The 11442-nt window shown below is 36.8% G+C and overlaps 1 long non-coding RNA gene across 1 annotated transcript; it reads right to left on the bottom strand.

Moving 5' to 3' along the window:
* Positions 1 to 233: 233 nt before the first annotated feature.
* LOC120750961 (uncharacterized) lies at positions 234 to 5916 on the bottom strand. Its single transcript, XR_009207685.1, has 3 exons — positions 5680 to 5916; positions 2861 to 2987; positions 234 to 693 (listed from the first exon to the last, which is right to left on the bottom strand). It is a non-coding gene; the product is annotated as an uncharacterized LOC120750961 (long non-coding RNA).
* Between the last annotated feature and the right edge of the window lie 5526 nt (positions 5917 to 11442).

The raw sequence follows: 11442 nt of genomic DNA, 5'->3' as shown, positions 1-11442 counted from the left end.
CAGCTAGGCTTGTGGGCATGTTTATATATGGTCCTGAAAACTTAAATTAGTGATCACTGGGCTTGGTCTAGGAACAGCTGACACAGACAAGCACAATCTTGAGTCAGACATATTGACATAAATTTTCTTAATTAATGCAATTTTTCAGAAGTGGACAAGCTCATTGGGGATTATCCACAATATGAGATCTGCACTCTTAATTTTTAATCACAACTGCATTCTTCCCTGTTTGATGATAGATTGTCAAGAGAGCAGGTGCAAAGAAGCAAAAATAGATTATGTGCTCTGTGTTTGTAAATGAGTGGATGTGTTTCCTCCTTGTTTTGATTGATGAAAGCTTTATTCCAGGAAAGGTTATTCTCAATTTGTTATTTATACCTTGGATGATCAGCATAGCCTAGAAAATGCTCTTCCAAATCAGCCTTCTCTACAACCGGAGCCCATACAAATGAACTTTCAGGCTTTAAAAGAAAAAGGGAAGGGAGATAAGTGTCCAGCACAGATGTTCTCATCAGTGTGTTTTCAACCAGGAACAACCCCCTTCTTCACAAGCACACAGGACATAAATGAACTCGCTGGTTTCTGCTCTATGTTTCAACTTGGTTTAAGCTCTGAATCCATCCACACTTGTGGTCTATGCAGAGATTTAGAGGTTTATACCTCCCTGTCAGCTTTGCTGGAATGAGAAACTTCCTAAAACACACAAAAAAGAAGTCCATTGTTAGTGTTATTGTGCAGAAGTAAATTAAACTTAGGACTTTGATTTTTTTTTTTTTCTGGAGCTGAGGAGACATTTTTTATCATTATTCATCACTTCTATAACTGGCCTTTTTGGTTTCTATCTGTATGCTAAGTGTTCAGTAAATGACTGCAGTAAAAACACAATTTTGGAACTCAATTAGACCATAAAAATTAAATATATTTTTGACACTGTAGTAGAATTACATTTTATGAGCTTTCTGGAAAAGAAGGGTGTTTGCTTGAGGTTCTCACCTCAACTCCATATTTTGACTATAATAAATCCTGAGAAGAAAAGTTATTTCCATTCATGTGTGTTCAGTAAGCCAGTTCAAAGGATGATTGTGTCACTGAGATGCAAGAGTATGTATGAAGAGGAAAAATCTCAAAACTCTTATTACTGTTGTTGAAGACCTTGTATCATGGGGCTGCCACTCTGTTGTACATTTGTTTTCTTTTAAATGGTGTTCATCTCCATATGTAAAAGACAAAAAAAGTGGTTGAAGGAATAAATAATTATAAAAGCTATAAAAACTAGCAGTTCTATTTAGAGGCAATGTAGTTCAAGTCCAGTTTTCAAGAAAAAACATGAACTCTCAAACATTTGATCTTGTGCTGAAACATATAACCATCCATGAAGGATTTTTCTGTGTTCTGCTTTTGATTCTATGTAGGGTATCAGCTGCTCAGACGCTACTTTCAAGTCAGGTGTGTGAGGTGGCATTTTCCCTTTCTGGTTTGTCATCTCAAACAGCTGAAGACTCACGTTGTGAAGATGCTGTTTTTCCAGCAGGGAGACTCTGGCAGTCTGGAATTCCCATTTATGCCCAGCTGGCTGCCTTACCAGTTGTAGTTTGATAGTTACTGCAATTAATTTACACATAAAAGGAAGTCTTCACTGTGTGCTGCTGGGACAATTTACATGTAGCTAGCAGAACAATCACCTTTGTATTTACAATTCTATTCCCCGCATTGCTGTGCCTGACCTTGCTGATAAATCTGAGTCAGAGAGGTGTACAGGAACCTGTAATTCACAAGCTGTCACCATTCTCACACTGAAATCAGAATTGAAACCTTCATTGATTTAAAAGGGAAATTTCTTCATTTTAGCGACTCAAATGTAGCTTTTGAGAGAAAAGAAAAACATGGGGAAAAATTACCTTCAAAGACATAATTTCCTGTGGAAGAATGTATTATTTTGTTGTCTCCTAAGTATTAGTATTGGTTTAGCTAATGATAAGTTTGTAAATAATGGCTTGAGCCCGATTGCAGATAAACATACCTATCTATAAACTACCATCTGCATGCTCATATTTAAAACAATCTAACTTGCTTTTCTCTTATGTATATATTTGGGATTTGGAAGGAAAAAGTGCTGCATGCTATAGTACATATATAGATAATAATATAACATTTTATAGTATATAGGTGTACTATAATATAATTAGCCTAGATTCAAAGAGAAACTTTCATGTGACTATATGGACTTGAAGATGCTTGGCTAATAAGCATCAGTCTTACAGTCTGGTTTCTAGAGCATTTGGATAAGTTATAGACCCATATTTTCCAGCACTTGACCACTATTCAAAAAATGTAGAGCATCCTGTAAGTCAGAAGCAGCAACAGCTGGCTTCCTGACTCTAGTCTATTTGTTAGGACATTTGCCTAAGATCTTTTTCATTTATATGTGTGCTTCTAGAGTAACTCTCCCCCTTCAATATACTTCTGTGACTTTTTGATGTGAACAGTACAGAGGAGATCCCAGAGCTATTCCTCAGGGTAAGCCTACTGGATGGCCCTCAACAGATCAGGCATCTTAAGAGAGTGGTTTGACCCACATACAATCTGCACTGCTGTCTAAATTGTATCTTACTGACAGGAAAGATCCTGATTTTTTCATTTGCTTAAAATCTCTAACTTCTATGATATCTCTCTGTGTTAGATGTTTAACCCTGAATTTCACTTTCTGCAGAATGACCTGACAGAAACCTCGGAAGCATAGATGGGTCAAGAATCAATTTGACAGTGCTGAAAAAGGAGGTAAGTCTGACCAACTAGAACCAGATCTTAGGGTTTTGAGTCTTTGTGAGAAAGGTTCTTTGAATAGTTAATTTAACGTTACCTTGCTGTCCTAGTGTGACTGTGTATCCCCCAAACGTCTATTGGGTGCAAAGGGGAGGGGAAGGTTTGTTTTTTCCCCAGGAAAACTCTGCTCCTCAGAGTGACCTTGAAGCGGGGGAGTTGGAAGACTGCAAGATGAAAGAAGCTCTGTTGTTTTTTTTTCCCCGGCAGTTTGTTAGTTAGTTTAGTGCTAGCATAGTTAGTTGCTGTAGAATAGCTGAAGGGGTTTTTTTTTTACCTTTTTTTTTTTTTCCCCTTTTTTTTCCTTTTTTGCCCCCTCCACGGACCTGTTCCAACCTCTCCAGACTAAGGACCTGGGGAAGCACCGGGGGCCTCCACAGGAGACCCACCCCACCAAGACCAGCCCTGTACATCTCCTTTTCTCCCGGCGTCAGCGGAGACGGAGCGGAGGAGCACAGTGACTATCTTCAAGAGGAGACTTTGTTTCTTTAAGTTTGTTATCCCTCCATAAGCAGCACAAAGCTCTTATGTCATCGGGTATTGTGCTGGGAGTGCTTTGCCTGTTTAATAAACAGGTTTTTTCCACTTCTCTCTGAGGAAGTCTTCTCCTGAACCGGTTGGGGGAGGGGAGGGGGGCCCCTTAGGAGTATTTCTCCCAAAATCTGCCTGAAACCACCACACTTGCAGAAGATTTGACCTTCAATGCCACCAAAACCAGTAAAAGAAAAAAAAAAAAAAAAAATCACTAAATAGAGAGATGCATAATTCTATTCTCAGAATCAGAACTCTGGAAAAGCTCTTGTCTGGGATGCACATGCTGAGCGTCACTGCTTTGCTATGTAGAATCTTTTATAGCTGACTTCACTACAGAAGAACTGAATTGGTATAAATTATGAACAGACTGGAAAAGCTATCCAAAAGTGCACAAAAATCCTACAAAAATATTGTACAAAAAATGCATGATAATTTAAAATGCATTAAGTATTCAATGTGTTTCTGATGGGAAATTATTCCATTCTATCCCAATATGTTTTAGTAATAAATTTTATTTTTTAAATCATAATATATGAGGGGGAGGACTATTTTTGTTATTAAGCCAAGTTATTCTGAGAATGTCAGAAGAGACAAAGTGTCTTATTTTAATTTTCAATTCACTTTTCAGTTTAAATATGTTATTGTAATTATAAAATAGTTAATGATTTCACAGCAAATTTTACTGCAAGTTAAATTTCATACATTTAATTTTCCATCAAAACATTTCAAAGTATTTCCCAGTTCTAATAATATTCTTGAGTCTTGATAACACTATTTCATTTTCTTACCTTGTAGATGAAAATATTAACTCCGCATAAAAATTTTAAATTTTGAAACATGTACTAGAGAATCACCAGATAAGTGAGGCAAGAAGAAATATTATGATGTAAGGAAAACTTGTGGAAGACAAGTAATCCAAGAACACTGATGTTTGAAATGATAAAGATGAAACACACATTTATCTGTGTCCTTGAAGAGAGGTTTTCTTTGCAGTCTGATTGGTCCCACACTGCTTTGGTTCCTGTTATCTGAATATGGTAGAAAACACAGAACTGCTAGGTTGTCCTGCTCTTAATTTAATTTAATAAAACTGTCTTAGGGAAAAAAAAAACAAAAAAACCCCAACAACAACATCAACCCAAACTTCTAATGAAGTTCTACATTAAAGCCCTTAAATATGATAGAAAATTTATAGTCTCACTATCACATTAATCAATAGTATTAGTCACATTAGTCACCAGTAGTATCTAGTATTTGCAAAATTGAGCATTTTATAGAAATATTAAATTTCTGAATCCTCTGTAGAAAATTACAGGGATATTATTTTCTATAAACTTCTAAAAGATGGAATCTTCTATCCCATGCACAGACTGCCCGTGTCAGAGGTCTGTATTAATTATTGAAGTTCTTTCTTCAGAATTTGCTTTTCCTCTAGTATCTTATTGTATACTGGCTGCCATGACACTTTTTCATATTGTTCAGTAAGGATGCAAACTGTATTTCCTAGTCTCAAATCACCAGTTTAAATGAAGTTGTGACTATGTGCCAGCCAGCAGCTATTTTTCTTTTTTCTATCAAATCATCTGCCTAAGGTCCCATTCAGCAATCACCTCCCTCCGCTTCTTTTACTGTGGAAAAGCTATCAGATACTGAAGCTTCTTGGGTTTTTCGCTGCTGCATTTGTTTTGACCTCAACTAGTGAGTTGAAAGCACCACATCTGTTCTGACAAGGGTATTCAAAGCATTCCAAATGGACCAAAGAGCTCACAAGTTTCTGTAATGTAGCTAGCAATTGTCCATTAGATATGTGTAAAATAAGTGTGCAATTACATATTTTGCAGTGAAGACAGGTTTCCTGTGTTATTTCTTACAAACATTTTTGATCTAAATAAAGCCAATAATTGATGGTTTTCTGATCAACTTGTGCCATCAAAGGCTCAAGGCAAGAGCTTTTGCTGAAACTTGACTACACCTTGAATCTGATGAGAAAGGAGTACAAGTTCTCCCATGCAACTGGTGAGGGAACTGTCTGACTCACAATATGCTCTCAGTGAGTTGTACAGGGTCTCAGTGCGATGATGGTCAGACACACAGCGGTGACAATATAGATAAATAGATATATGTGTCTTGCTTTAGAAAGACAGGTGTCTACCCAGGAAAGCCAGAGCTTCCCTAATTGAGATTGTAAACCCCATCCCTCTGAATTATTATAATTTTGAAATTAAGAGGCTTTCAGGCAAAGATATAGGAATAGGAATAACAGTTCTTTACTAGGAATATTAAAAATAAAAATGTAGTAGTACAAAAAAAACCCCAAACACTGACCAAGTCAGAATACAACCTGACACCCTGTTGGTCCGGGTGTTGTTATCAGTCCAGTAAAGTGCTCCTGGAGTGACAGATGTAGTTCTGTTGGGGCCGAGATAATCCTGTAGAAAGGTAAGTTTCCCTTTGAAAGTCCAGTGGTGGTGGTGAGATTGGTCCAGCCTTACTCTGGGAATCTAGTGGAAACAGGCTGTCCTGGTGTTCTGAATCTCAGGTTTTATCAAGGGTGGCTCTTCCCGCTGGGTGGAGCATCTCACAATGGAGTGGTGTAATTTCATCAGTCATGTGGTGAGCCTTAATGGCCCATTAACAGAATATATCCCCCTGGAGGGAGGATGGGTCATGGAAGACATTAAGAACACTGCTCCACCTGGTTTTAACAGCTGGCCCATTAACAGAAGGCACCTGCACCCTCCCTGCCCTGGAGTCACGAGGAATGGGTCATAGAAAACACCTCCCCAATTGGTTTCAACAGACAGTGACAGAATAAATATTTTTGGTTACATCTTGAAGTGCAACCCAAGACATTATAGACTAACATTGCTAGGTCCTGCACCTTGGTCAGGGCAATCCCAAGTACAAAGACAGAGTCAGGGATGAAGGGATTGGGAGCAGCCTCGAGGGGAAGGATTTAAGGTTACTGATGAATGAGAGGCTGAACATGACCCAGTAATGTGCACTGGTAGCCCAGAAAGCCAATGGTGTCCTGGGTTGCATCCAGAGCAGCATGTCCAGCAGGGCAAGGGAGAGGATTCTGCCCCTCTGCTCTGCTCTGCTCTGCTGAGATCCCACCTGGAACTGTGTGTCCAGCTCCTCATCACCAGAAGGATGTGGACCTCCTGGAGTGAGTCCAGAGCACATCCATGAAGAAAATCAGACACTTTTTTGGTGTCAGGCTGAGAAAGTTGGATCTGTTCAGCCTGAAGAAAAGAAGGCTCTGGGGAGACCTGATTATGGCCTTTCAATACTTAGATGGCTCTTATAAAAAGAGGGAAAGAGATATTTTTCCAAGGCTTGGAGTGACAGGACAAGGGGCAATTGTTTTAAGCTCATGTGTTGACCCTACAATGACAGTCTCCAGGGGCAGGGTGGTTTGTGCACAAGGTTTATATGACATCAGATGCATCAAAGAGCAGAATTGTCTTTCTGATGCATGAGGATTTGCAGCTTCATTAGCTTTGCTTTATCTGACATAAGTACAGACTTGACTAGTTGCAATAGAATTCTGTTTTTAGAGTGCTGCAGGTGAAGTTTTGAGGAGTTGACCTATGCACCATTGAGTTTACACTTTTAGTATACATTATGTGGAGAGGTATTCCCCCCAGAAATACTAAAATAACCTCTTTAGGATTGTACCAATTTTTTCCCTTGTTTTAAACAACTGGAAAGGTAGAAAGGACAAAGTGATCACTCTCAAGTGTTAATTAAGAACATCTGAATTGAATCTCCATTAATTTTTCTCTATCCTCACCATCTAATTCTCCTAGTTAGAATCTCCTGGCGTACGCAAAATATGCACAGCAGAAGAAAATTCTGCAGACATATGGAGATATATCAGGAGGCAACTCTGCCATAAAGGTTGCATTAAGCTTTTCAATTAAAACAGACATAAATTTCTCTGTTTCACACTTTAATGATCAAATGTAATCTTCAAAGGTTCTAATAGCTGTTCATTTTTCTAGAAAGTTTATAAGCTAAAACAAACTGTTCCATTAGTAGCAGAACTAATAAATTTGCTTTCTTATTGTCACCATTCCTTGCACACCAGCTCACATTTGTATGCAACCACCACAGGAGGAGTGTAACTTGTCTGAACATGTGCACCTGTTAAAGGAGTTTTATTTTTCTCCCTGTATGTTGGCTCCTGCCCCTTTAAAAGGATTTGGACTGAGCTCTTTCTGATTTTCTGTTACTAAAGGAATAAATAGAGTCTTCTCCCTAGAAGTAAGTTTCTAATGGGGAAGCAGGGGAAAATAATAATTTAATATCCTTAAAAACTTCTTCACTTTCAAATGTGAAAGTATAATCACCTGATTTTTACTTTTTAAGAAAACTCATTAATTTGATATGCTCTATAAAAAATTGAGATGGAACCTGGTTTTGAAATGCAGCTTTAAGGGCACTGCTTTACTTTAAGTATGGGCTAAGAGTTTCTAAGATAAAATTCTGGCTCTGTGAAACAGTATAAGTTTTCTGTTCCTTATCAAGTGGAGAGAATTGGATGCCTTATAAGGACTTTCAATTCAGCTGATTTTAATGTTGCTGAACATTTGTTTTGAGATGGAATTAACTCTGACTTGCTCACTTCTGTCTCAAAAGATTGTCTGTGTTGAATGATTCAGGTCCTGATATTTAGTCAAACATATATATCTACAGCCATTCATGAGCTGTTGTTTGCTTTTTAAAATGAAACAAAAACCCAAAAACCTAAAAAAAAAAAAAAAAAAAAAAAGAAAAAGAAAAAAGCCTCATCTCTGTAGGTTAGATCCAGAAAGATTTGTGTAACAAATCTTGCAGTTTAAGGTCAAAGCTAAGTTCTGAATCTGGGAGACATAGTTGGGCTGCTGTTTGAGAATGGATCTGTGAGTGAAGTTTTGGGTCTGTTCAAGCTGACAGGACTTTACCACAGATATTTTTGTAGGAAGAAGTTCTTGTGGAACAGGTAGTGCTTCTGTCAGATCTTCATGTTAAGGTTGCATGATTCTTGGCAATGATTCCTAGTTCAGGTTGGTGGGGCAGCACTGACGATATGTCTGTTTTACTAAAATCCCATAAAACCCCTTTTTCTGTGATATTGAGAAACTAGAGGTGTTGTCAAGATTAAGGAGTTTAAATTCACAGTTCAGTTCTATTTTTTTGATCTGAAAACATGGGATTTTAAATTAAATAGGCAATAAAATTAAATAGGCAATAAAATTAAAGTGATATTCCATTTTTTTTTTTTTTTTAGGAATTACTCTTAATTTCCAGTAATAACATTATTTGCAGGTAAAAAAGATGCTAACGCTCTGCCTTCCTGCTAATGAGTGTGGGCTCCCAGAATACTAACTTGAGGGTTTCTTTCGGGCTTTTTTGCTGTGGTCATGCGTCTATTTCCTGTCCTCTATGTCCCTCCTTTCCCTGTTGTATTCAATCATAACTGAACAGAAGCTTATTTCAGTTGCTTACAAAAATCACAAGCAAGAGGGGTTATGGTCTGAAGGAAGGGATAGGAGGGAAACTACTGCACCTGGTGCCTTGCAGCACACCTGGTTTGAAGCCACAGAGGTGCAGGTGTTGTTGAAACTCCAAAACTTCTCCAAGAAATTTATTTCAGCCTGAATCAGTGACTCTTCTAATTCAAATAACAGTTTGTGTTGCGGTAAGCTACTGAGAATCAACAGTGACTGCACGTGAAGTAAACTGATAAGAGAATCAAGGTTTCAAAAGCTAGAAAGATGAAAGAATTAGTTTTCCTGAAGCCTCTGCACTGTGAAATACAAATGCTGGAACAACTGGCTTAAGTTTCTTCCAATTAACTTCCAACAATTTGTAGATACACAATGCTGTATATGCAGTTGCTATTTTCTCTGTGATTTTTTGTTTCTTGAAACAATACAGCAATTAACAGTGATGATGCGGGGGAGGGAGGAAGAGTTCTGGTTTTGTTTAACAAAAAACATCCTTTATTACCATGGCAGGTGTATGAGCAATTTTGTCACAAAGTTTTCTTTGAAAAGGAATCAGCGCCTTCTGTTGCTTCGCTGAAGGCAAGTATGATTTGGAAGATAAAAGCAGTTACATACAAAAGACCTCCATTTACATTCAGGCATCATTGTTTGGATGAGTATGTGAAAGAAATCCTCTTTATATATTTCAAAGTATATATTTCAAAACTGAAGGAAGAAAACCAATCATACCCATGGATTTAAAATATGCTTTTTAATGTTGAAGAAAGAAGTAATTTAAAACAGTGAATAAGTTTTAAATTCTCTTAAATTTCATTTACTGATGCAATCTCTGATGGCAGTGCTCAGACGGGAATTTGAGATTTTAAAACTTCAAGATGGATGGGATGTGAAATCTTGTGTTCCTGACAAATTCTTTTCAGACATAGATACATATGAGATTGGATATTTAGATCTTGAAAGTTAAATCCTTGAGGAGAAAATATCCCAGACTCTGGGAGGAGAGAGATAGGAAGATATTTCGACTAGGATGCCACTGAGACAAAAATATAGACTTGGATTTTGAGATTTAGAACTCTGTGTGATTAAAGAATAAGAACAGTATTTTCTTTCAGCACTTGCTGGAAGGGAAAGATTAGAAGTTAGGTGATGACTGTTTTTCCTTTTGGTGATGATGATGTTCTGATGTGGTAATGAATTTTAATAGCTTGTTTTTTCCCTTATCAGAAGGCTTAACACGGAAAGCAGGAGCCACAACGGATTTGGTGACTATGATACCACTCCAGTTGTTGACTCACCAATTGCAAATGCTTATTTTGAAATAAAAACCCTCCTATGCTCATTAATATTCTACTTGGATGTTTGAAGAATGTCTTTCAGTGTCAGAAACTAATAGCAGTATAAGAAAACACAATAAGTATGCCTGTTGAATTTGAAGTGTTTAGCCTTGTTAATATTGTTAGTACTGCCACTTAAGAATATGCTGTGAATTCCTGGGCATGGATTGGAAAAGGTACATATTTTCTTTTAGTTTCCAGATGAATCAAAGTCTCACTTTCACCAGGTTTGCTCCACTAGTTGTAGACTTTTAAGACATTGTGATTTTGGTTTGAATTATGTGCTGCCACCTTACATTGGTCTATAACTCAAAGCATTTTTTAAACCTCTTTCATTTCCATGCATATATTCAATGACTTGATGATAATTCTAAACCAGATTGCAAAATGATTTCTTCTTTTTCAACTGTTCCTTGAAATCAATGTGAATTTTGATATTTACCTTCAAGTTAATTGTTATCAGGTTATGTGTAAGGAAAGCTGCAGTACCATCCAGACAATAGATGAAGGTAAATGAAACCTTTTAACTTTTCTTCTTACCTAATTAATTAATTAATTAGATTAATAAACCTAATCAATCTAATTTATGTAGAATGTGTTTATAAGGCTGAATTTTAAACCTTCTTTTCCTCTTTCTACTCATGAGAAATACAAGGTATCTCATAACAAATTTCTAGGACATTTAAAAATCTGGTTAAGGAAAAAAACCCTAGTGAAAGTACTGGTTTTAAAATGTGTAAGTGTTGATATTCAGTATCTTTATTAGTATTGCTTTGCAATTCTTAATCGGTTTCTATTGAAGTAATTGAAAAATAATTTATTTCCCTAGAAGTAACCTAATATCTGTGAATGCCCATAACTACTAACTAATTAAAAAGTACTCAGGTGGCCACTGAGGTGTCCTAATCTAAAATAAGTAAATCATTATTTTATTACATGTTTTGTGCCCACTTTTTATGTATACAATACTTTCATGTAAAGGATGTTTTCATGTTAAGTGTGGCAATAATTCATCATGCTACAGAATCAGCTCTTCACATTTTATTTTTTGATTAAAAATTACTTCTCAGACACAAGAAATTTAAATAATATTTTTCGCTTTGAAAAGGCAGAATAGGGAATTACAGTGGTCTCTTCTTTGGCTAGAATGGATCTGCTCTTTTATCTTTCTTGGGTCATGGTTCTCTAAGTGGATGCTTTAATGCTGGCTACATAGGTGAAAATAAATATTATTCATCTGCTTTAAAGACAGTTTTAAA

The sequence above is a fragment of the Hirundo rustica genome, chromosome 3, assembly GCF_015227805.2.
Source record: "Hirundo rustica isolate bHirRus1 chromosome 3, bHirRus1.pri.v3, whole genome shotgun sequence".
NCBI classification, from domain to species: domain Eukaryota; kingdom Metazoa; phylum Chordata; class Aves; order Passeriformes; family Hirundinidae; genus Hirundo; species Hirundo rustica.
This window is presented reverse-complemented; position numbering and strand designations above follow the sequence as displayed.